This window comes from Sinohyriopsis cumingii, chromosome 19 (genome assembly GCF_028554795.1).
Source record: "Sinohyriopsis cumingii isolate HCF-2022 chromosome 19, ASM2855479v2, whole genome shotgun sequence".
Taxonomy (NCBI): Eukaryota; Metazoa; Mollusca; class Bivalvia; order Unionida; family Unionidae; genus Sinohyriopsis; species Sinohyriopsis cumingii.
The window spans coordinates 37,536,846-37,560,032 of NC_142979.1; the positions used below are offsets into that span (position 1 = coordinate 37,536,846).

At 34.0% G+C, this 23,187-nt stretch overlaps 4 non-coding genes across 4 annotated transcripts; all 4 read right to left on the minus strand.

Annotated features, from left to right (window-relative positions):
* Nucleotides 1-799: 799 nt before the first annotated feature.
* Nucleotides 800-871, minus strand: Trnaa-ugc (transfer RNA alanine (anticodon UGC)). The gene has a single exon. It is a non-coding gene; the product is annotated as a tRNA-Ala (tRNA).
* A 3,311-nt stretch (nt 872-4,182) lies between these two features.
* Nucleotides 4,183-4,254, minus strand: Trnaa-ugc (transfer RNA alanine (anticodon UGC)). Its single transcript has one exon. It is a non-coding gene; the product is annotated as a tRNA-Ala (tRNA).
* A 9,048-nt stretch (nt 4,255-13,302) lies between these two features.
* Trnaa-ugc (transfer RNA alanine (anticodon UGC)) lies at nt 13,303-13,374 on the minus strand. Its single transcript has one exon. It is a non-coding gene; the product is annotated as a tRNA-Ala (tRNA).
* A 3,311-nt stretch (nt 13,375-16,685) lies between these two features.
* Trnaa-ugc (transfer RNA alanine (anticodon UGC)) lies at nt 16,686-16,757 on the minus strand. Its single transcript has one exon. It is a non-coding gene; the product is annotated as a tRNA-Ala (tRNA).
* Nucleotides 16,758-23,187: the final 6,430 nt, after the last annotated feature.

Genomic DNA, 23,187 nt, shown 5'->3' on the forward strand with positions numbered 1-23,187 from the left:
CAGGATAATATCTGCGTTGAATGGGAGAAAGAAGTTCTACTCCGTATTCACCGAGCTTCATACTTATATCATCATCATTGATGTATGCTGGTAAATGAAGAATTGACACTATAATAGTGTCTGAATATAATAGAGTACAATCAAAGTGTTCACTTCCAATATCAATTCCACACAAGGTATTATATGCTACTTCCTTGCTCGGTAGTGTGACCTCATACAAATTTGCACCTTTGGGCACAACTGCATAGACCGACATATCTCCGGTTAATTCTTCTACACTTCTAACAATATCACTTGCCTTTATTTTCTTCACATCCTTTACATCAATCACCACGGTACATTCTTTCCCAAAACGACGAGAAGCTCCTGTCTGTCTATCAATGTTACTCGACATGCCATTCTTATTGTTAGCTATTCCACTGGTGTCATTAGAGTGTGAGTCAGCTCCTTGTGCTGCACGTGCAGCACGACCAGGCTTTGTATTCACTGTCACAGAAAATAATATATTGTGTGGTGGATAAAGTTATCCACACACTCAAAATATATCTCACTTATATATGAATGCGATCACACAAATCTTATCAACGTACCTGTAACAAATTAAAACAGCAAAAATGTCTATTAAAGGAAAAAAACTGGAAAATTCACGGAGCGATCATCAAACGTGTTTTCCTTCTGATGTCATCTTTCTTAACGAAAGAAATAAAATCAGAATCAGCTAATGAATGTTGGGGTTGTTGAATAAACATTTGCTAGTAAAATGCATAAAAAAGATCTTAAAAAGCAAAATCAATTAACGTGGAGATGCCGGGTCTCGAACCCGGGGCCTTTCGCATGCAAAGCGAACGCTCTACCGCTGAGCTACATCCCCGACTCATATGCCCTTTAGAATCATCTCTGCGCTACATTCATATTTTCATAACGTTTGCTTTATAATCAATTACAATTTTTGTACAGCAATATTAGTTGTCTTAACATCGAATTTTCATCAAATTTGGGTTAGGATAAAAGTTACGGTTAGGACTATTTAATCTCGCTTTCTTTTACGATATCGCGATTTTCAACGCTTTTCTCCAAAGCGTCACCCAAAGGAGCTCTACGCGAACTTGATGTTTGGAAAAAAAAAACATTGATCTGAAGCAAACAAATCGTACAGAGTGATACAAATACTTCAGATTACCCCCATAACCCGTTCTGAAATAGGACCTTATCTATAATACTAAATAAGAGAGAGAGAGAGTAATTAACTTGCAAATACTACGTTCCACCCATGACCCTAGATTTCCTGCTGCTATTGCCGTCTTTAAAGGCACGCGATAATACGTTATTATTTTTTTTCTCCTTAAATACGTTTCTATTCATCAAGCAATCATTGACGTTTCTGCGTTACGGGCTCTGAAACTTGTGAATTTCGCGAATTGTGCCTGCAGGGACAACGTTACGCTCAGGTGAAAACCGGTGAAAAGAGCTCCATATACCATGTGTGCGACTCGACGATACATCCATCTTTAATTACAGAATAGTACTCGATTCTAAAGTAATTTTTGTTTTAACATTAACTCGATCCAACTTTAGGAGTCCTGTTCCATGGAATATTTAAACATTGTCTTCTTCACTCCACACTTGTCGCATACAAGTGACTCTCATTTTCGAAACATGTACACTATGCGGCACACACGTCAACGAAATATGAAAAATTGGAGAAATGAATATGTCAGTCATTATCTAACGTACGATCACTAAAATAATAATGATTGTATTACATCAAATAATAATTTCCAAAATTACGTTATACTGTACATTTGTGTTACTCTGATGCATCTTATACAAGTATAACATTTTGAAGCAACCATATTTCGCTTTTGATGGGTGTGCCGCATAGTGTGCATGTTTCGACAATGAGAGTCGCTTGTATGTTATGATCGTGGAGTGAAGAAAACAGTGTCTGATTATTCCATGGATATTCGTAATATTGATCACATTTCTTGGCTAAGCAGCACCTATCAAGTAACTGCTATTTTCTCTTGCAAATTCGACATGAATTTGTCCACTTTCATTTTTATAATTCCTGAATTTTTGCCGATAAGCCATAGGGACTAATGGATAACCCTTTAAGATGTATTATTTCACCAGATGATAGGAAGCGCTTTTCTGTACTGTCAGGGAAGCACCGATGTCTCGGTCTTTGCTGAAAAGTGCAGTCTGTAATAATCGACTCAAATGTTCCGTTGGCTATTTCGAATTTTTCAGCAATTTTTTCAAAATGTCGAAAATATTTGTTTACTTCTTTCTCTTTAAAAGGGAAAACTAACCTAAAATTCATAGCAACATCACAACTTGAATTTGTACGTAAATTGGTGATGTGCTTTTCATTTGTCAGCTGCAATTCTCTTGATCTAAATGGAAATTCTCTTTCTACTTTTCTTTTTTGCATTTGCATCTGTCTCTCTCTCTCCTATTTTTCTAATTGTTTTGATTCATCTCTCTCTCTCTCCACTTTCACCAGCAACACTTGTTTCTCTTCTTTCTGTAACTGCATTTGTTTCTCTCTCCCCTCTTTCTCCAACTGCAAATGCATTGGTTTTCTTCTTTCTATAACTTCATTTGTATTTCTCTCTCATCTTTCTCCAACTGCAACTGTATTCTCCTCTCATTCTCCTCTTTATCTAATTGTAGTCGCTTCTAATCTTTCTGAAGTTCAAGCTTTCTTCTCTCTAATTCCCTCTTGTATTTTGACTTAAATTCCTTTACATTCATGTTAAGTGCTGACACAGACCGTAGACATACTAACCAAAACCAAGGCACATTTATCCAAACCATTCTTTTCCACCAAATATTGGATCAAAATAATTTTTCTTTCAAGTTTCGTTGAAAGAGATTTTGCCTCAGAAAGATCATATTTTCTGGCAGGTTGAAGCAATTCATCTTGTTTCAAACAATCTAACTGCTCCAGGGTAGGATTTGAAATACATATCTCCACTTTTGATGACATTGCAAAAAGCATGCTGATTGTATTTAAGATTTCTAAAACGTGAAATAATACATGGGATTTAATAATTCTGAAACCAGGGAAATTTCAGTTTCAAAAACAAAGATTTCTGATATATTTTAGGGCAATTCATATCCCAATGACGAGCTGTCAGTTTCCTGTTACGAGTCCATGCTCTTAAAAAAGTAAAGGAAAAGAGTGAAGACAACCAGCTTTGCAAAGTTTGACAAATAATTTTTTTCCCTAGAATACAAAGTAAAAAATGAGAAAGGTGTTTTACAAATTGAATCCAAAAGTTATCCAAGAATTAAAGACAAAAGTCATAGAAACAAAAAGTCCTCAATTAATCTCAGTGCAAGTCCCAAGGAAATTTAAAAGTGAAGGCAATGATGTATATGTCATGACCTGCTTTGTATTTCTTTGCCAACAGTCTCGTGTTGAATCACATAAATATAATTCCTGATGATAATTCTGTATCACTTCGAATGAATGTCTTTATCCAATAATTTTATCAGAGCTTTTTGGTATTTCCAGAGAAAAGAATTAATTGAATCCAAATATATGAATGCAAAAAGAAGCCTAAACTGGCCGAAATATAAGAGAACTTCCAATGCCAGATGTTAAAGCACAACTGGTAAAATTCTGACAGTCACAAGATACCATAGTTGTCTGTTTAACCGCAGGACACAACGTAGTATATTCTAACAACAACCGTTACATAACGTACATCTCTTCCTGACGGCTCCGAAATTCTTACACCATATCAATGTCGTTCTTTCCGCCCATTAGGAACAAAGACATAAATAATTTGGTCTGTATGTCATTACATTATTGACTTGCTTTGTGCTTTTGGGCTACAATATTAAGGCAGGTCACCATTAGGTCTTTCATTATTATTTCACATTTCTGAAAAGAAATTATCTCCGCGTGACGGCAAAAGCGTGCGATTTCAATTAAAATCATTTAAAAAAAAACAAAACAACTTACTACGCTATCATGATTACATGTCCTTAACGTGTGTAGCTAATGAGCTAGTACCATCAAGAACCAGTCCTCAAATGAGGCAACTTTTCGGACTGTATCTTAACGAAAGAAATAAAATCAGAATCAGCTAATGAATGTTGGGGTTGTTCAATGAACATTTGCTAGTAAAATGCATAAAAAAGATCTTAAAAAGCAAAAATCAATTATCGTGGAGATGCCGGGTCTCGAACCCGGGGCCTTTCGCATGCAAAGCGAACGCTCTACCGCTGAGCTACATCCCCGACTCATTTTCCCTTTAGAATCATCCCTGCGCTACATTGATATTTTCATAATATTTGTTTTATAATCAATTACAATTTTCTTTACAGCAATATTAGTTGTCTTAACATCGAATTCTGATCAAATTTGGGTTAGGATAAAAGTTAAGGTTAAGACTATTTAATCTCGCTTTCTTTTACGATATGGCGATTTTCAAAGCTTTTCTACAAAGCACCACCAAACGGTGCTCGACTCGAGCTTGATGTTGGACAAAAAACAATGATCGGAAGGAAACAAACCGTACAGAGCGATCAAAAATACTTCAGGTTAAACCCATAACCCATTCCGAAATAGGACCTTGTCTATCATACTATAGAAGAGAGTGGGTAATTAACTTCCAAATACTACGTTCCACCAATGACCCTAGATTTCCTGCTGCTATTGCCGTCTATAAAGGCACACGATCTTACGCTATGATATTATGTTTCTCCTTAGATATGTTTCTATTCATCAAACCATCGTTGACGTTTCTGCGTTTCACCAAACTGAAGCTACGGGCTCTGAAACTTGTGAATTTCCCGACTTGTGCCTGCAGGGACAACGTTACGCTCAGGTGAAAACCGGTGAAAAGAGCTCCATATACCATGTGTGCGACTCGACGATACATCCTTCTTTAATTACAGAACAGTGGTCGATTCTAAAGTAAGTTTTTTTTTAACATTAACTCGATCCAACTTTAGGAGTCCTGTTCCATGGAATATTTAAACATTGTCTTCTTCACTCCACACTTGTCGCATACAAGTGACTCTCATTTTCGAAACATGTACACTATGCGGCACACACGTCAACGAAATATGAAAAATTGGAGAAATAAATATGTCAGTCATTATCTAACGTACGATCACTAAAATAATAATGATTGCATTACATCAAATAATAATTTCAAGAAATACGTTAAACTACTTTTTATTACTCTGATGCATCCCATACAAGTATAACATTTTAAACCAATCATATTTCGCTTTTGACGTGTGTGCCGCATAGTGTACATGTTTCGACAATGAGTGACGCTTGTATGTTACGATCATGGAGTGAAGAAGACAATATCTGATTATTCCATGGATAATCATAATATTGATCAAATTTCTTGGCAAAGCAGCACCTATCAAGTAACTGCTATTTTCTCTTGCAAATTCGACATGAATTTGTCCACTTTCATTTTTATAATTCCTGAATTTTTGCCGATAAGCCATAGGGACTAATGGATAACCCTTTAAGATGTATTATTTCACCAGATGATAGGAAGCGCTTTTCTGTACTGTCAGGGAAGCACCGATGTCTCGGTCTTTGCTGAAAAGTGCAGTCTGTAATAATCGACTCAAATGTTCCGTTGGCCATTTCGAATGTTTGCAATTTTTTTCAACATGTGGAAAATATTTGTTTACTTCTTTCTCTTTAAAAGGGAAAACTAACTTAATATTCTTAGTAACATCAAAACTTGAATTTGTATATAAGTTGGTGATGTGCTTTTCATTTGTCAGCTCTAATTCTCTTGATCTAAATTGAAATTCTCTTTCTTCTTTTCTTTTTTGCATTTGCATTTGCATCTGTCTCTCCCTCTCCTCATTCACTAATTGCATTTGACTCATCTCTCTCTCTCTCCACATCCACCAACAACACTTGTTTCTCTTCTTTCTGTAACTGCATTTGTTTCTCTCTCCCCTCTTTCTCCAACTGCAAATGCATTGGTTTTCTTCTTTCTATAACTTCATTTGTATTTCTCTCTCATCTTTCTCCAATTGCAACTATATTCTCCTCTTTATCTAATTGCAGTTGCTTCTCTTTCTGAAGTTCAAGCTTTCTTCTCTCTAATTCCATCTTGTATTTTAACTTAAATTCCTTTACATTCATGTTAAGTGCTGACACAGAACGTAGGCATGCTTATCAAAACCAAAGCACATTTATCCAAACCATTCTTTTCCACCAAATATTGGATCAAAATATTTTTTCTTTCAAGTTTCGTTAAAAGAGATTTTGCCTCAGAAAGATCATATTTTCTGGCAGGTTGAAGCAATTCATCTTGTTTCAAACAATCTAACTGCTCCAGGGTAGGATTTGAAATACATATCTCCACTTTTGATGGCATTGCAAAAAGCTTGATGATTGTATTTAAGATTTCTGAAATATGAAATAATACATGGGATTTAATAATTATGAAACCAGGGAAATTTCAGTTTCAAAAACAAAGATTTCTGATATATTTTAGGGCAATTCATATCCCAATGACGAGCTCTCAGTTTCCTGTTACGAGTCTATGCTCTTAAAATAAGAGAAGGAAAAGAGTGAAGACAACCAGCTTTGCAAAGTTTAACAAATAATTTATTTCCCTAGAATACAAAGTAAAAAATGAGAAAGGTGTTTTGCAAATTGAATCCAAAAGTTATCCAAGAATTAAAGACAAAAGTCATAGAAACAAAAAGTCCTCAATTAATCTCAGTGCAAGTCCCAAGGAAATTTAAAAGTGAAGGCAATGATGTATATGTCATGACCTGCTTTGTATTTCTTTGCCAACAGTCTCGTGTTGAATCACATAAATATAATTCCTGATGATAATTCTGTATCACTTCGAATGAATGTCTTTATCCAATAATTTTATCAGAGCTTTTTGGTATTTCCAGAGAAAAGAATTAATTGAATCCAATTACATGAATGCAAAAAGAAGCCTAAACTGGCCGAAATATAAGAGAACTTCCAATGCCAGATGTTAAAGCACAACTGGTAAAATTCTGACAGTCACAAGATACCATAGTTGTCTGTTTAACCGCAGGACACAACGTAGTATATTCTAACAACAAACATTACATAACGTACATCTCTTCCTGACGGCTCCGAAGTTCATACACCATATCAATGTCGTTCTTTCCGCCCATTAGGAACAAAGACATAAATAATTTGGTCTGTATGTCATTACATTATTGACTTGCTTTGTGCTTTTGGGCTACAATATTAAGGCAGGTCACCATTAGGTCTTTCATTATTATTTCACATTTCTGAAAAGAAATTATGTCCGTGTGACGGCAAAAGCGTGCGATTTCAATTAAAATCCTTTAAATAAAGAAAACAACTTAATACGCTATCATGATAACGGGTCTTTAACATGTGTGTAGCTAATGAGCTAGTACCATCAAGAACCAGTCCTCAAAAGAGGCATCTTTTCGGACTGTTTCTTAACGAAAGAAATAAAATCAGAATCAGCTAATGAATGTTGGGGTTGTTGAATAAACATTTGCTAGTAAAATGCATAAAAAAGATCTTAAAAAGCAAAATCAATTAACGTGGAGATGCCGGGTCTCGAACCCGGGGCCTTTCGCATGCAAAGCGAACGCTTTTTTTTTTCTTTCTTTATTTAAAAAACGCTTTGTACAGTATATAAGTTAAAAGTATACAGTCAGTATGTACATAGTAGTTTGTAATGCTATATTACAAAATAATGGTTCTACAATAGTATTTTGTAATGCTATATTACAAAACAATGATTCTACAATATTATTTTGTTAAGCTATGTTACAGAACAATGATTCTAAAATTTTATTTTGTAATCCTATAGTACAAAACAATGATTCTACAATGTAATAAACAGTTTATCCTCTTCTATTCTCATTAAAGGATTATCTTTTACAAAATACTTCGTAATCAATGTCTGATTTTTGTCTTTGTAATGTTGATACGCATATAATATATATTTTCTAGTCAAATATTGGAACAATCTTTCGATGTCTATTTGTTTCCCTAATAACGACATAATGTTTCTTCTTTTGTAAATGCACAATCGAGCAATGATCAGAATGTAGTTCAAAAAATAACTATTTACTAATTTTGTTTCTTTGTTATATCCTATCATGAGCATTTGTTCAAAAGAAGTGCTATTGAGAACACCAACTCTACAATTTTTAAAAAGAATCTCAACTATATATACAATATAATTCTTAAAAGAGCTTAATTCAGGACATTTCAAAAACATGTGAAATAAATCCTCTGTTTCCAACTGGCACACTGGACATAAGTCATTATCAATTTTGCCATAGTATTTTAGTCTCTCTTTTGTAAATATTCGATTGTGCATTATTCTGTAATCCAAATCTATACAATCTGGGGTCTTGAAAGGTAGGTGTATCAATTTCCAGTATTTATGCTTTTCCAAACTAAATATCTTACTCCAAAAGGAAACAGAAGCTGGTTCTTGAAAAATCAACGTACATAAAAGCTTGTAAAATAGTTGTGTTGTACATAAACAGAGGTCATATAATTTTGTATCAACTCTGAGAAACATATTATTTCTCCCATTGGTTACGGTGGGTTTTGACTCTGTTGCAACAATATTTCTCCAGCCTAATGGTATACTTTCTATTAAGCAATTATAGTCTTTTTTTATCTTATCTGTTTTGATCTCAGAATTTGATTTGTATATCATTTCTTGAATAGCTCTATAAGGTAGTATTCCAGGTACAAATTCATATGTAATATCCTGAACACGAACAATTCCTGCTTCTATAAATTCTGCGAAAAACAACGTTTTACCAGCACATGTAATATTAGGATTTAAAAAGAGAGGTTGTTCAAAAACATTCCTCACATCAATATTTGTATCGATATTATTTCTAAGTTTTCCCATGCATGAAACATTTCTCTGTAAAATATAGGTAGGGTATTCAATTGTTGCTTATTTAAAGACATGAGAAACAACTCTTTGGTCAACCTCATGTTCAGGACAGTAGATAAAAAGTGATCAAAGGTATTTTTCCACATAGCATGGCAATTCACATCAAAGTATCTTTTTAAAAATTTTAGTCTGAATGCATACATTTTCATCTTTATATCAGTTAACTGTAGTCCGCCATTTCGCTTATCACCAATTATTGTATAATAGTGAACCAAATGGGACTTTCCTGACCAGATAAATCTGAGAAATAATTGCTTCAATTCATCAGCAATCATATCAGGAAGAGGCTGAACTGACACTATGTACAATACTCTAGAAACTAATAAGTTATTAACAACTGTTACTTTTCCTTGTATTGTCAAAAATCTCTGTGACCACAGTTGCAATAAGTTTTTAATTTTAGACAATCTATCATTCCAGTTCAGTTGCTCACATAACTTTGCACATTTTCCAACATAAGCTCCCAAAATTAAGATGACTTGATCACACATTTGAATTTGTAATTGTTTGCAATAATCATCAGTAAGTTTACCAGATCCAATACACAGAAGTTCTGTCTTTTCCTTGTTCACCTTTGCACCAGATCCTTTACAATACAAGTCAAGTACATTAAAAGATTGATTAATGGATTGTGTGTCCGCTAATGTCAAGGTTGTATCATCTGCATGTTGAAAAACTTTACTTGTATTACTAGACAGTGGGAGTGGAATACCTTTAATAGTGGAATTTGCTTTGATAGCGAGTCCTAAGGGTTCTGCTGCTAATACATATAACATTGCTGATATAGGACAACCTTGTCTGACTGAATTTTTAATTAAAAAGGGTTTCATTAGATGACCATTGCATTTAACACTACTTTTAATTTCATTATAAAATATCTTTATCCACTGAATAAAATTGTCACCAAAACCGAACTTTCGTAAAACAGAAATCAGATATGAGTGGCAAACTCTGTCAAACGCTTTTTCTTGATCAATTTTTAAGATATATCCCTCAAGATTGTCTCTCTCAACCATATCTATAATATCTCTTACAGTGACTATAGTATCAGCAATATCTCTCCCAACTATACAACATGTCTGAGTTTGAGAAATAATTTTGGGTAATACCATTTTTAAACGTGTAGACAAAATCCTTGCCAAAATTTTATAATCTACATTAAGTAAACTGATAGGACGCCAATTTTGCAATCTTCTATTATCCCCCTTATTTTTATAAATAAGTGATATAACCCCAAATCTCATTGATCTCGACATAATATTGTCATTCTTAACACTCTGAAAGATGTGCAACAGAATATCATATATACAATCATAAAATTTACAATACCACTCTACTGTCAATCCGTCCGGGCCGGGGCTTTTATTTTTAGCCATCCCTTTTATAGCTGTATGTATTTCATCAACTGTTATTATGGCATCACACATATCTTTATCCTCATCAGATACAGAACAGTTTACAAAATTTAAAAGTGAATCAGTACAATTATCATCAACAGTTACCGAAGAATATAAATGACTATAAAACTGATGTATTTCATCTAAGATCCCGCTTGTATTTGAAATAATTACACCATCATCATCAATCAATTCATTAATTACATTTTTGTTGTGTCGATATTTCTCAAGATTTAGAAAGTATTTAGTATTTCTATCGCTTTCAATTGCCCATTTCGCCTTAGATCTCAAAATAGCACCCCGACAAAAATCAGTTTCATAGTCACTTAGCTGATGTTTTAGTTCTTCATATTTGTTAATGTCATATGATTCTTTATTTGCGACTTTTTCTGAAAATGATTTTAATTTATTTTGCAATGTAAAGTATTCTTGTAATCTTTCCTTATTTCTTCTTGTACAGTATACTTGGGAAAATTTTTTAATTTTGTATTTTACATTATCCCACCAAATGAGTGGTTCCCTGAAATACATTTCGTCAGTTTTTCCTTCGGTAAGAATTGATTTCACTCTTTGTACATATTTTTCCTCAAAAAGAACATTGTTGTTTAGTATCCATAATCCGGGCCCTGTTTCCACTTTGCAGGTATTTAGTTTAAGGTATACAAAAGAATGATCACTAAAGGATGTATCTGCATAATAAATATTTTGCACATTGGAATGCAATTTTGAGGAAATCAAAAAATAATCTATTCTACTCTGCTTCATTTCGCCTAGTACAACTTGTTTTCTGGAGAAACTACGAGTACTAGGATTTCGTGATCTCCATAAATCGGTAATATTCCTATCATGAATAATTTTATAAAGTTCACGCACTGCTACATCATCAATATGTAAGGCTTTGTTATGTCGATCAATACCTGCTAAAGTTGTATTAAAATCACCAGCCAGGATAGTGCTATCACTAGTACTGTTATGTAAATATGTATTTAGCTTCATGAAAAAGTTAAACCTTTCCTTCACAACATTTGGAGCATAAATATTGATTAAATCAATCACTTTATCATCAATAGCTATTTTAAGATGTAAAATCCTACCCTTTTCAATAATTTCTTGTGTCACCTGATTTCTCAATTCTCTCACTACTAAAACAGCAACACCTGCCCTCCTATTGTCTGCATTACTATAAAATATGTCACCATTCCAAATCTCATTTTCTCTAACACTTTCAACAAACTCATCATCCCAAAAGGTTTCTTGCAATAATAAAATATGGCCTCTTTTCTCTTTAAATATTTCTAAAACAGACTTTAGTTTATTCAAATTACGCAAGCCATTTACATTTAGAGATACAATATTTAAAGCCATGATTATGATGAGTGTATTGAAAGTATTAAAAAATGTTGAGTGTTTGATCATTTCTTAATAGGTGTTCGTCGCATGTTATTCAATTTCATGTTAGGTACTGGATTAAACCTTCTCCTTCTCCTTTGTACTACTTTGAAATTTTCGATATTAGTACCGTTTTCTTGACATGTACGTGATTCGTTTGATCTTTCAACAACGTCTGCAGCCATCTTCCTGTCATCATCTGAATCTGTCCCCGATCCATCTCCAATTGTATGATTGTTGTTTACTTCCTCTATTTCTACATTGGTCATATCAACTCCACTTCTTTCTTTTTCTTCCCCACTTTCTCCACTCTCATTATCTTTTTTTGCATTCTCAATTTCTTCTTTATCATCTTCATCACTCGGTAAGTCCAATATGTCTTCCCTCGTATCATCATCAACTTGCGAATGAATGCCTGCAATGGCCTCTCTGTAACACATACATGTTTGCGCCTCTTTGTGGCGTTTGTCGCATATCCTGCATGTACACATAAGAGGAAAACTTCCACAACTATCACATCTTTGCCTTGTGCAATTTTTTGCTACATGGCCTTGCTCCCCACACTTGTAGCATACAAAATCAGGGCAGTCTTTTATAACATGTCCCGGATCTAGACATCTAGAACATACCTTAACTTGATTATCATGTAATACTCTAAAGTATTGTTGACCATTAACAGTCTGAAATTTCAGACTGTAAGGCAAGGATTTTACCTGCTGTGGAAATTTACATTTGACATAACGAGTCCCATCAGCCACACTAGTTCCAGGATAATATCTGCGTTGAATGGGAGAAAGAAGTTCTACTCCGTATTCACCGAGCTTCATACTTATATCATCATCATTGATGTATGCTGGTAAATGAAGAATTGACACTATAATAGTGTCTGAATATAATAGAGTACAATCAAAGTGTTCACTTCCAATATCAATTCCACACAAGGTATTATATGCTACTTCCTTGCTCGGTAGTGTGACCTCATACAAATTTGCACCTTTGGGCACAACTGCATAGACCGACATATCTCCGGTTAATTCTTCTACACTTCTAACAATATCACTTGCCTTTATTTTCTTCACATCCTTTACATCAATCACCACGGTACATTCTTTCCCAAAACGACGAGAAGCTCCTGTCTGTCTATCAATGTTACTCGACATGCCATTCTTATTGTTAGCTATTCCACTGGTGTCATTAGAGTGTGAGTCAGCTCCTTGTGCTGCACGTGCAGCACGACCAGGCTTTGTATTCACTGTCACAGAAAATAATATATTGTGTGGTGGATAAAGTTATCCACACACTCAAAATATATCTCACTTATATATGAATGCGATCACACAAATCTTATCAACGTACCTGTAACAAATTAAAACAGCAAAAATGTCTATTAAAGGAAAAAAACTGGAAAATTCACGGAGCGATCATCAAACGTGTTTTCCTTCTGATGTCATCTTTCTTAACGAAAGAAATAAAATCAGAATCAGCTAATGAATGTTGGGGTTGTTGAATAAACATTTGCTAGTAAAATGCATAAAAAAGATCTTAAAAAGCAAAATCAATTAACGTGGAGATGCCGGGTCTCGAACCCGGGGCCTTTCGCATGCAAAGCGAACGCTCTACCGCTGAGCTACATCCCCGACTCATATGCCCTTTAGAATCATCTCTGCGCTACATTCATATTTTCATAACGTTTGCTTTATAATCAATTACAATTTTTGTACAGCAATATTAGTTGTCTTAACATCGAATTTTCATCAAATTTGGGTTAGGATAAAAGTTACGGTTAGGACTATTTAATCTCGCTTTCTTTTACGATATCGCGATTTTCAACGCTTTTCTCCAAAGCGTCACCCAAAGGAGCTCTACGCGAACTTGATGTTTGGAAAAAAAAAACATTGATCTGAAGCAAACAAATCGTACAGAGTGATACAAATACTTCAGATTACCCCCATAACCCGTTCTGAAATAGGACCTTATCTATAATACTAAATAAGAGAGAGAGAGAGTAATTAACTTGCAAATACTACGTTCCACCCATGACCCTAGATTTCCTGCTGCTATTGCCGTCTTTAAAGGCACGCGATAATACGTTATTATTTTTTTTCTCCTTAAATACGTTTCTATTCATCAAGCAATCATTGACGTTTCTGCGTTACGGGCTCTGAAACTTGTGAATTTCGCGAATTGTGCCTGCAGGGACAACGTTACGCTCAGGTGAAAACCGGTGAAAAGAGCTCCATATACCATGTGTGCGACTCGACGATACATCCATCTTTAATTACAGAATAGTACTCGATTCTAAAGTAATTTTTGTTTTAACATTAACTCGATCCAACTTTAGGAGTCCTGTTCCATGGAATATTTAAACATTGTCTTCTTCACTCCACACTTGTCGCATACAAGTGACTCTCATTTTCGAAACATGTACACTATGCGGCACACACGTCAACGAAATATGAAAAATTGGAGAAATGAATATGTCAGTCATTATCTAACGTACGATCACTAAAATAATAATGATTGTATTACATCAAATAATAATTTCCAAAATTACGTTATACTGTACATTTGTGTTACTCTGATGCATCTTATACAAGTATAACATTTTGAAGCAACCATATTTCGCTTTTGATGGGTGTGCCGCATAGTGTGCATGTTTCGACAATGAGAGTCGCTTGTATGTTATGATCGTGGAGTGAAGAAAACAGTGTCTGATTATTCCATGGATATTCGTAATATTGATCACATTTCTTGGCTAAGCAGCACCTATCAAGTAACTGCTATTTTCTCTTGCAAATTCGACATGAATTTGTCCACTTTCATTTTTATAATTCCTGAATTTTTGCCGATAAGCCATAGGGACTAATGGATAACCCTTTAAGATGTATTATTTCACCAGATGATAGGAAGCGCTTTTCTGTACTGTCAGGGAAGCACCGATGTCTCGGTCTTTGCTGAAAAGTGCAGTCTGTAATAATCGACTCAAATGTTCCGTTGGCTATTTCGAATTTTTCAGCAATTTTTTCAAAATGTCGAAAATATTTGTTTACTTCTTTCTCTTTAAAAGGGAAAACTAACCTAAAATTCATAGCAACATCACAACTTGAATTTGTACGTAAATTGGTGATGTGCTTTTCATTTGTCAGCTGCAATTCTCTTGATCTAAATGGAAATTCTCTTTCTACTTTTCTTTTTTGCATTTGCATCTGTCTCTCTCTCTCCTATTTTTCTAATTGTTTTGATTCATCTCTCTCTCTCTCCACTTTCACCAGCAACACTTGTTTCTCTTCTTTCTGTAACTGCATTTGTTTCTCTCTCCCCTCTTTCTCCAACTGCAAATGCATTGGTTTTCTTCTTTCTATAACTTCATTTGTATTTCTCTCTCATCTTTCTCCAACTGCAACTGTATTCTCCTCTCATTCTCCTCTTTATCTAATTGTAGTCGCTTCTAATCTTTCTGAAGTTCAAGCTTTCTTCTCTCTAATTCCCTCTTGTATTTTGACTTAAATTCCTTTACATTCATGTTAAGTGCTGACACAGACCGTAGACATACTAACCAAAACCAAGGCACATTTATCCAAACCATTCTTTTCCACCAAATATTGGATCAAAATAATTTTTCTTTCAAGTTTCGTTGAAAGAGATTTTGCCTCAGAAAGATCATATTTTCTGGCAGGTTGAAGCAATTCATCTTGTTTCAAACAATCTAACTGCTCCAGGGTAGGATTTGAAATACATATCTCCACTTTTGATGACATTGCAAAAAGCATGCTGATTGTATTTAAGATTTCTAAAACGTGAAATAATACATGGGATTTAATAATTCTGAAACCAGGGAAATTTCAGTTTCAAAAACAAAGATTTCTGATATATTTTAGGGCAATTCATATCCCAATGACGAGCTGTCAGTTTCCTGTTACGAGTCCATGCTCTTAAAAAAGTAAAGGAAAAGAGTGAAGACAACCAGCTTTGCAAAGTTTGACAAATAATTTTTTTCCCTAGAATACAAAGTAAAAAATGAGAAAGGTGTTTTACAAATTGAATCCAAAAGTTATCCAAGAATTAAAGACAAAAGTCATAGAAACAAAAAGTCCTCAATTAATCTCAGTGCAAGTCCCAAGGAAATTTAAAAGTGAAGGCAATGATGTATATGTCATGACCTGCTTTGTATTTCTTTGCCAACAGTCTCGTGTTGAATCACATAAATATAATTCCTGATGATAATTCTGTATCACTTCGAATGAATGTCTTTATCCAATAATTTTATCAGAGCTTTTTGGTATTTCCAGAGAAAAGAATTAATTGAATCCAAATATATGAATGCAAAAAGAAGCCTAAACTGGCCGAAATATAAGAGAACTTCCAATGCCAGATGTTAAAGCACAACTGGTAAAATTCTGACAGTCACAAGATACCATAGTTGTCTGTTTAACCGCAGGACACAACGTAGTATATTCTAACAACAACCGTTACATAACGTACATCTCTTCCTGACGGCTCCGAAATTCTTACACCATATCAATGTCGTTCTTTCCGCCCATTAGGAACAAAGACATAAATAATTTGGTCTGTATGTCATTACATTATTGACTTGCTTTGTGCTTTTGGGCTACAATATTAAGGCAGGTCACCATTAGGTCTTTCATTATTATTTCACATTTCTGAAAAGAAATTATCTCCGCGTGACGGCAAAAGCGTGCGATTTCAATTAAAATCATTTAAAAAAAAACAAAACAACTTACTACGCTATCATGATTACATGTCCTTAACGTGTGTAGCTAATGAGCTAGTACCATCAAGAACCAGTCCTCAAATGAGGCAACTTTTCGGACTGTATCTTAACGAAAGAAATAAAATCAGAATCAGCTAATGAATGTTGGGGTTGTTCAATGAACATTTGCTAGTAAAATGCATAAAAAAGATCTTAAAAAGCAAAAATCAATTATCGTGGAGATGCCGGGTCTCGAACCCGGGGCCTTTCGCATGCAAAGCGAACGCTCTACCGCTGAGCTACATCCCCGACTCATTTTCCCTTTAGAATCATCCCTGCGCTACATTGATATTTTCATAATATTTGTTTTATAATCAATTACAATTTTCTTTACAGCAATATTAGTTGTCTTAACATCGAATTCTGATCAAATTTGGGTTAGGATAAAAGTTAAGGTTAAGACTATTTAATCTCGCTTTCTTTTACGATATGGCGATTTTCAAAGCTTTTCTACAAAGCACCACCAAACGGTGCTCGACTCGAGCTTGATGTTGGACAAAAAACAATGATCGGAAGGAAACAAACCGTACAGAGCGATCAAAAATACTTCAGGTTAAACCCATAACCCATTCCGAAATAGGACCTTGTCTATCATACTATAGAAGAGAGTGGGTAATTAACTTCCAAATACTACGTTCCACCAATGACCCTAGATTTCCTGCTGCTATTGCCGTCTATAAAGGCACACGATCTTACGCTATGATATTATGTTTCTCCTTAGATATGTTTCTATTCATCAAACCATCGTTGACGTTTCTGCGTTTCACCAAACTGAAGCTACGGGCTCTGAAACTTGTGAATTTCCCGACTTGTGCCTGCAGGGACAACGTTACGCTCAGGTGAAAACCGGTGAAAAGAGCTCCATATACCATGTGTGCGACTCGACGATACATCCTTCTTTAATTACAGAACAGTGGTCGATTCTAAAGTAAGTTTTTTTTTAACATTAACTCGATCCAACTTTAGGAGTCCTGTTCCATGGAATATTTAAACATTGTCTTCTTCACTCCACACTTGTCGCATACAAGTGACTCTCATTTTCGAAACATGTACACTATGCGGCACACACGTCAACGAAATATGAAAAATTGGAGAAATAAATATGTCAGTCATTATCTAACGTACGATCACTAAAATAATAATGATTGCATTACATCAAATAATAATTTCAAGAAATACGTTAAACTACTTTTTATTACTCTGATGCATCCCATACAAGTATAACATTTTAAACCAATCATATTTCGCTTTTGACGTGTGTGCCGCATAGTGTACATGTTTCGACAATGAGTGACGCTTGTATGTTACGATCATGGAGTGAAGAAGACAATATCTGATTATTCCATGGATAATCATAATATTGATCAAATTTCTTGGCAAAGCAGCACCTATCAAGTAACTGCTATTTTCTCTTGCAAATTCGACATGAATTTGTCCACTTTCATTTTTATAATTCCTGAATTTTTGCCGATAAGCCATAGGGACTAATGGATAACCCTTTAAGATGTATTATTTCACCAGATGATAGGAAGCGCTTTTCTGTACTGTCAGGGAAGCACCGATGTCTCGGTCTTTGCTGAAAAGTGCAGTCTGTAATAATCGACTCAAATGTTCCGTTGGCCATTTCGAATGTTTGCAATTTTTTTCAACATGTGGAAAATATTTGTTTACTTCTTTCTCTTTAAAAGGGAAAACTAACTTAATATTCTTAGTAACATCAAAACTTGAATTTGTATATAAGTTGGTGATGTGCTTTTCATTTGTCAGCTCTAATTCTCTTGATCTAAATTGAAATTCTCTTTCTTCTTTTCTTTTTTGCATTTGCATTTGCATCTGTCTCTCCCTCTCCTCATTCACTAATTGCATTTGACTCATCTCTCTCTCTCTCCACATCCACCAACAACACTTGTTTCTCTTCTTTCTGTAACTGCATTTGTTTCTCTCTCCCCTCTTTCTCCAACTGCAAATGCATTGGTTTTCTTCTTTCTATAACTTCATTTGTATTTCTCTCTCATCTTTCTCCAATTGCAACTATATTCTCCTCTTTATCTAATTGCAGTTGCTTCTCTTTCTGAAGTTCAAGCTTTCTTCTCTCTAATTCCATCTTGTATTTTAACTTAAATTCCTTTACATTCATGTTAAGTGCTGACACAGAACGTAGGCATGCTTATCAAAACCAAAGCACATTTATCCAAACCATTCTTTTCCACCAAATATTGGATCAAAATATTTTTTCTTTCAAGTTTCGTTAAAAGAGATTTTGCCTCAGAAAGATCATATTTTCTGGCAGGTTGAAGCAATTCATCTTGTTTCAAACAATCTAACTGCTCCAGGGTAGGATTTGAAATACATATCTCCACTTTTGATGGCATTGCAAAAAGCTTGATGATTGTATTTAAGATTTCTGAAATATGAAATAATACATGGGATTTAATAATTATGAAACCAGGGAAATTTCAGTTTCAAAAACAAAGATTTCTGATATATTTTAGGGCAATTCATATCCCAATGACGAGCTCTCAGTTTCCTGTTACGAGTCTATGCTCTTAAAATAAGAGAAGGAAAAGAGTGAAGACAACCAGCTTTGCAAAGTTTAACAAATAATTTATTTCCCTAGAATACAAAGTAAAAAATGAGAAAGGTGTTTTGCAAATTGAATCCAAAAGTTATCCAAGAATTAAAGACAAAAGTCATAGAAACAAAAAGTCCTCAATTAATCTCAGTGCAAGTCCCAAGGAAATTTAAAAGTGAAGGCAATGATGTATATGTCATGACCTGCTTTGTATTTCTTTGCCAACAGTCTCGTGTTGAATCACATAAATATAATTCCTGATGATAATTCTGTATCACTTCGAATGAATGTCTTTATCCAATAATTTTATCAGAGCTTTTTGGTATTTCCAGAGAAAAGAATTAATTGAATCCAATTACATGAATGCAAAAAGAAGCCTAAACTGGCCGAAATATAAGAGAACTTCCAATGCCAGATGTTAAAGCACAACTGGTAAAATTCTGACAGTCACAAGATACCATAGTTGTCTGTTTAACCGCAGGACACAACGTAGTATATTCTAACAACAAACATTACATAACGTACATCTCTTCCTGACGGCTCCGAAGTTCATACACCATATCAATGTCGTTCTTTCCGCCCATTAGGAACAAAGACATAAATAATTTGGTCTGTATGTCATTACATTATTGACTTGCTTTGTGCTTTTGGGCTACAATATTAAGGCAGGTCACCATTAGGTCTTTCATTATTATTTCACATTTCTGAAAAGAAATTATGTCCGTGTGACGGCAAAAGCGTGCGATTTCAATTAAAATCCTTTAAATAAAGAAAACAACTTAATACGCTATCATGATAACGGGTCTTTAACATGTGTGTAGCTAATGAGCTAGTACCATCAAGAACCAGTCCTCAAAAGAGGCATCTTTTCGGACTGTTTCTTAACGAAAGAAATAAAATCAGAATCAGCTAATGAATGTTGGGGTTGTTGAATAAACATTTGCTAGTAAAATGCATAAAAAAGATCTTAAAAAGCAAAATCAATTAACGTGGAGATGCCGGGTCTCGAACCCGGGGCCTTTCGCATGCAAAGCGAACGCTTTTTTTTTCTTTCTTTATTTAAAAAACGCTTTGTACAGTATATAAGTTAAAAGTATACAGTCAGTATGTACATAGTAGTTTGTAATGCTATATTACAAAATAATGGTTCTACAATAGTATTTTGTAATGCTATATTACAAAACAATGATTCTACAATATTATTTTGTTAAGCTATGTTACAGAACAATGATTCTAAAATTTTATTTTGTAATCCTATAGTACAAAACAATGATTCTACAATGTAATAAACAGTTTATCCTCTTCTATTCTCATTAAAGGATTATCTTTTACAAAATACTTCGTAATCAATGTCTGATTTTTGTCTTTGTAATGTTGATACGCATATAATATATATTTTCTAGTCAAATATTGGAACAATCTTTCGATGTCTATTTGTTTCCCTAATAACGACATAATGTTTCTTCTTTTGTAAATGCACAATCGAGCAATGATCAGAATGTAGTTCAAAAAATAACTATTTACTAATTTTGTTTCTTTGTTATATCCTATCATGAGCATTTGTTCAAAAGAAGTGCTATTGAGAACACCAACTCTACAATTTTTAAAAAGAATCTCAACTATATATACAATATAATTCTTAAAAGAGCTTAATTCAGGACATTTCAAAAACATGTGAAATAAATCCTCTGTTTCCAACTGGCACACTGGACATAAGTCATTATCAATTTTGCCATAGTATTTTAGTCTCTCTTTTGTAAATATTCGATTGTGCATTATTCTGTAATCCAAATCTATACAATCTGGGGTCTTGAAAGGTAGGTGTATCAATTTCCAGTATTTATGCTTTTCCAAACTAAATATCTTACTCCAAAAGGAAACAGAAGCTGGTTCTTGAAAAATCAACGGACATAAAAGCTTGTAAAATAGTTGTGTTGTACATAAACAGAGGTCATATAATTTTGTATCAACTCTGAGAAACATATTATTTCTCCCATTGGTTACAGTGGGTTTTGACTCTGTTGCAACAATATTTCTCCAGCCTAATGGTATACTTTCTATTATGCAATTATAGTCTTTTTTTATCTTATCTGTTTTGATCTCAGAATTTGATTTGTATATCATTTCTTGAATAGCTCTATAAGGTAGTATTCCAGGTACAAATTCATATGTAATATCCTGAACGCGAACAATTCCTGCTTCTATAAATTCTGCGAAAAACAACGTTTTACCAGCACATGTAATATTAGGATTTAAAACGAGAGGTTGTTCAAAAACATTCCTCACATCAATATTTGTATCGATATTATTTCTAAGTTTTCCCATGCATGAAACATTTCTCTGTAAAATATAGGTAGGGTATTCAATTGTTGCTTATTTAAAGACATGAGAAACAACTCTTTGGTCAACCTCATGTTCAGGACAGTAGATAAAAAGTGATCAAAGGTATTTTTCCACATAGCATGGCAATTCACATCAAAGTATCTTTTTAAAAATTTTAGTCTGAATGCATACATTTTCATCTTTATATCAGTTAACTGTAGTCCGCCATTTCGCTTATCACCAATTATTGTATAATAGTGAACCAAATGGGACTTTCCTGACCAGATAAATCTGAGAAATAATTGCTTCAATTCATCAGCAATCATATCAGGAAGAGGCTGAACTGACACTATGTACAATACTCTAGAAACTAATAAGTTATTAACAACTGTTACTTTTCCTTGTATTGTCAAAAATCTCTGTGACCACAGTTGCAATAAGTTTTTAATTTTAGACAATCTATCATTCCAGTTCAGTTGCTCACATAACTTTGCACATTTTCCAACATAAGCTCCCAAAATTAAGATGACTTGATCACACATTTGAATTTGTAATTGTTTGCAATAATCATCAGTAAGTTTACCAGATCCAATACACAGAAGTTCTGTCTTTTCCTTGTTCACCTTTGCACCAGATCCTTTACAATACAAGTCAAGTACATTAAAAGATTGATTAATGGATTGTGTGTCCGCTAATGTCAAGGTTGTATCATCTGCATGTTGAAAAACTTTACTTGTATTACTAGACAGTGGGAGTGGAATACCTTTAATAGTGGAATTTGCTTTGATAGCGAGTCCTAAGGGTTCTGCTGCTAATACATATAACATTGCTGATATAGGACAACCTTGTCTGACTGAATTTTTAATTAAAAAGGGTTTCATTAGATGACCATTGCATTTAACACTACTTTTAATTTCATTATAAAATATCTTTATCCACTGAATAAAATTGTCACCAAAACCGAACTTTCGTAAAACAGAAATCAGATATGAGTGGCAAACTCTGTCAAACGCTTTTTCTTGATCAATTTTTAAGATATATCCCTCAAGATTGTCTCTCTCAACCATATCTATAATATCTCTTACAGTGACTATAGTATCAGCAATATCTCTCCCAACTATACAACATGTCTGAGTTTGAGAAATAATTTTGGGTAATACCATTTTTAAACGTGTAGACAAAATCCTTGCCAAAATTTTATAATCTACATTAAATAAACTGATAGGACGCCAATTTTGCAATCTTCTATTATCCCCCTTATTTTTATAAATAAGTGATATAACCCCAAATCTCATTGATCTCGACATAATATTGTCATTCTTAACACTCTGAAAGATGTGCAACAGAATATCATATATACAATCATAAAATTTACAATACCACTCTACTGTCAATCCGTCCGGGCCGGGGCTTTTATTTTTAGCCATCCCTTTTATAGCTGTATGTATTTCATCAACTGTTATTATGGCATCACACATATCTTTATCCTCATCAGATACAGAACAGTTTACAAAATTTAAAAGTGAATCAGTACAATTATCATCAACAGTTACCGAAGAATATAAATGACTATAAAACTGATGTATTTCATCTAAGATCCCGCTTGTATTTGAAATAATTACACCATCATCATCAATCAATTCATTAATTACATTTTTGTTGTGTCGATATTTCTCAAGATTTAGAAAGTATTTAGTATTTCTATCGCTTTCAATTGCCCATTTCGCCTTAGATCTCAAAATAGCACCCCGACAAAAATCAGTTTCATAGTCACTTAGCTGATGT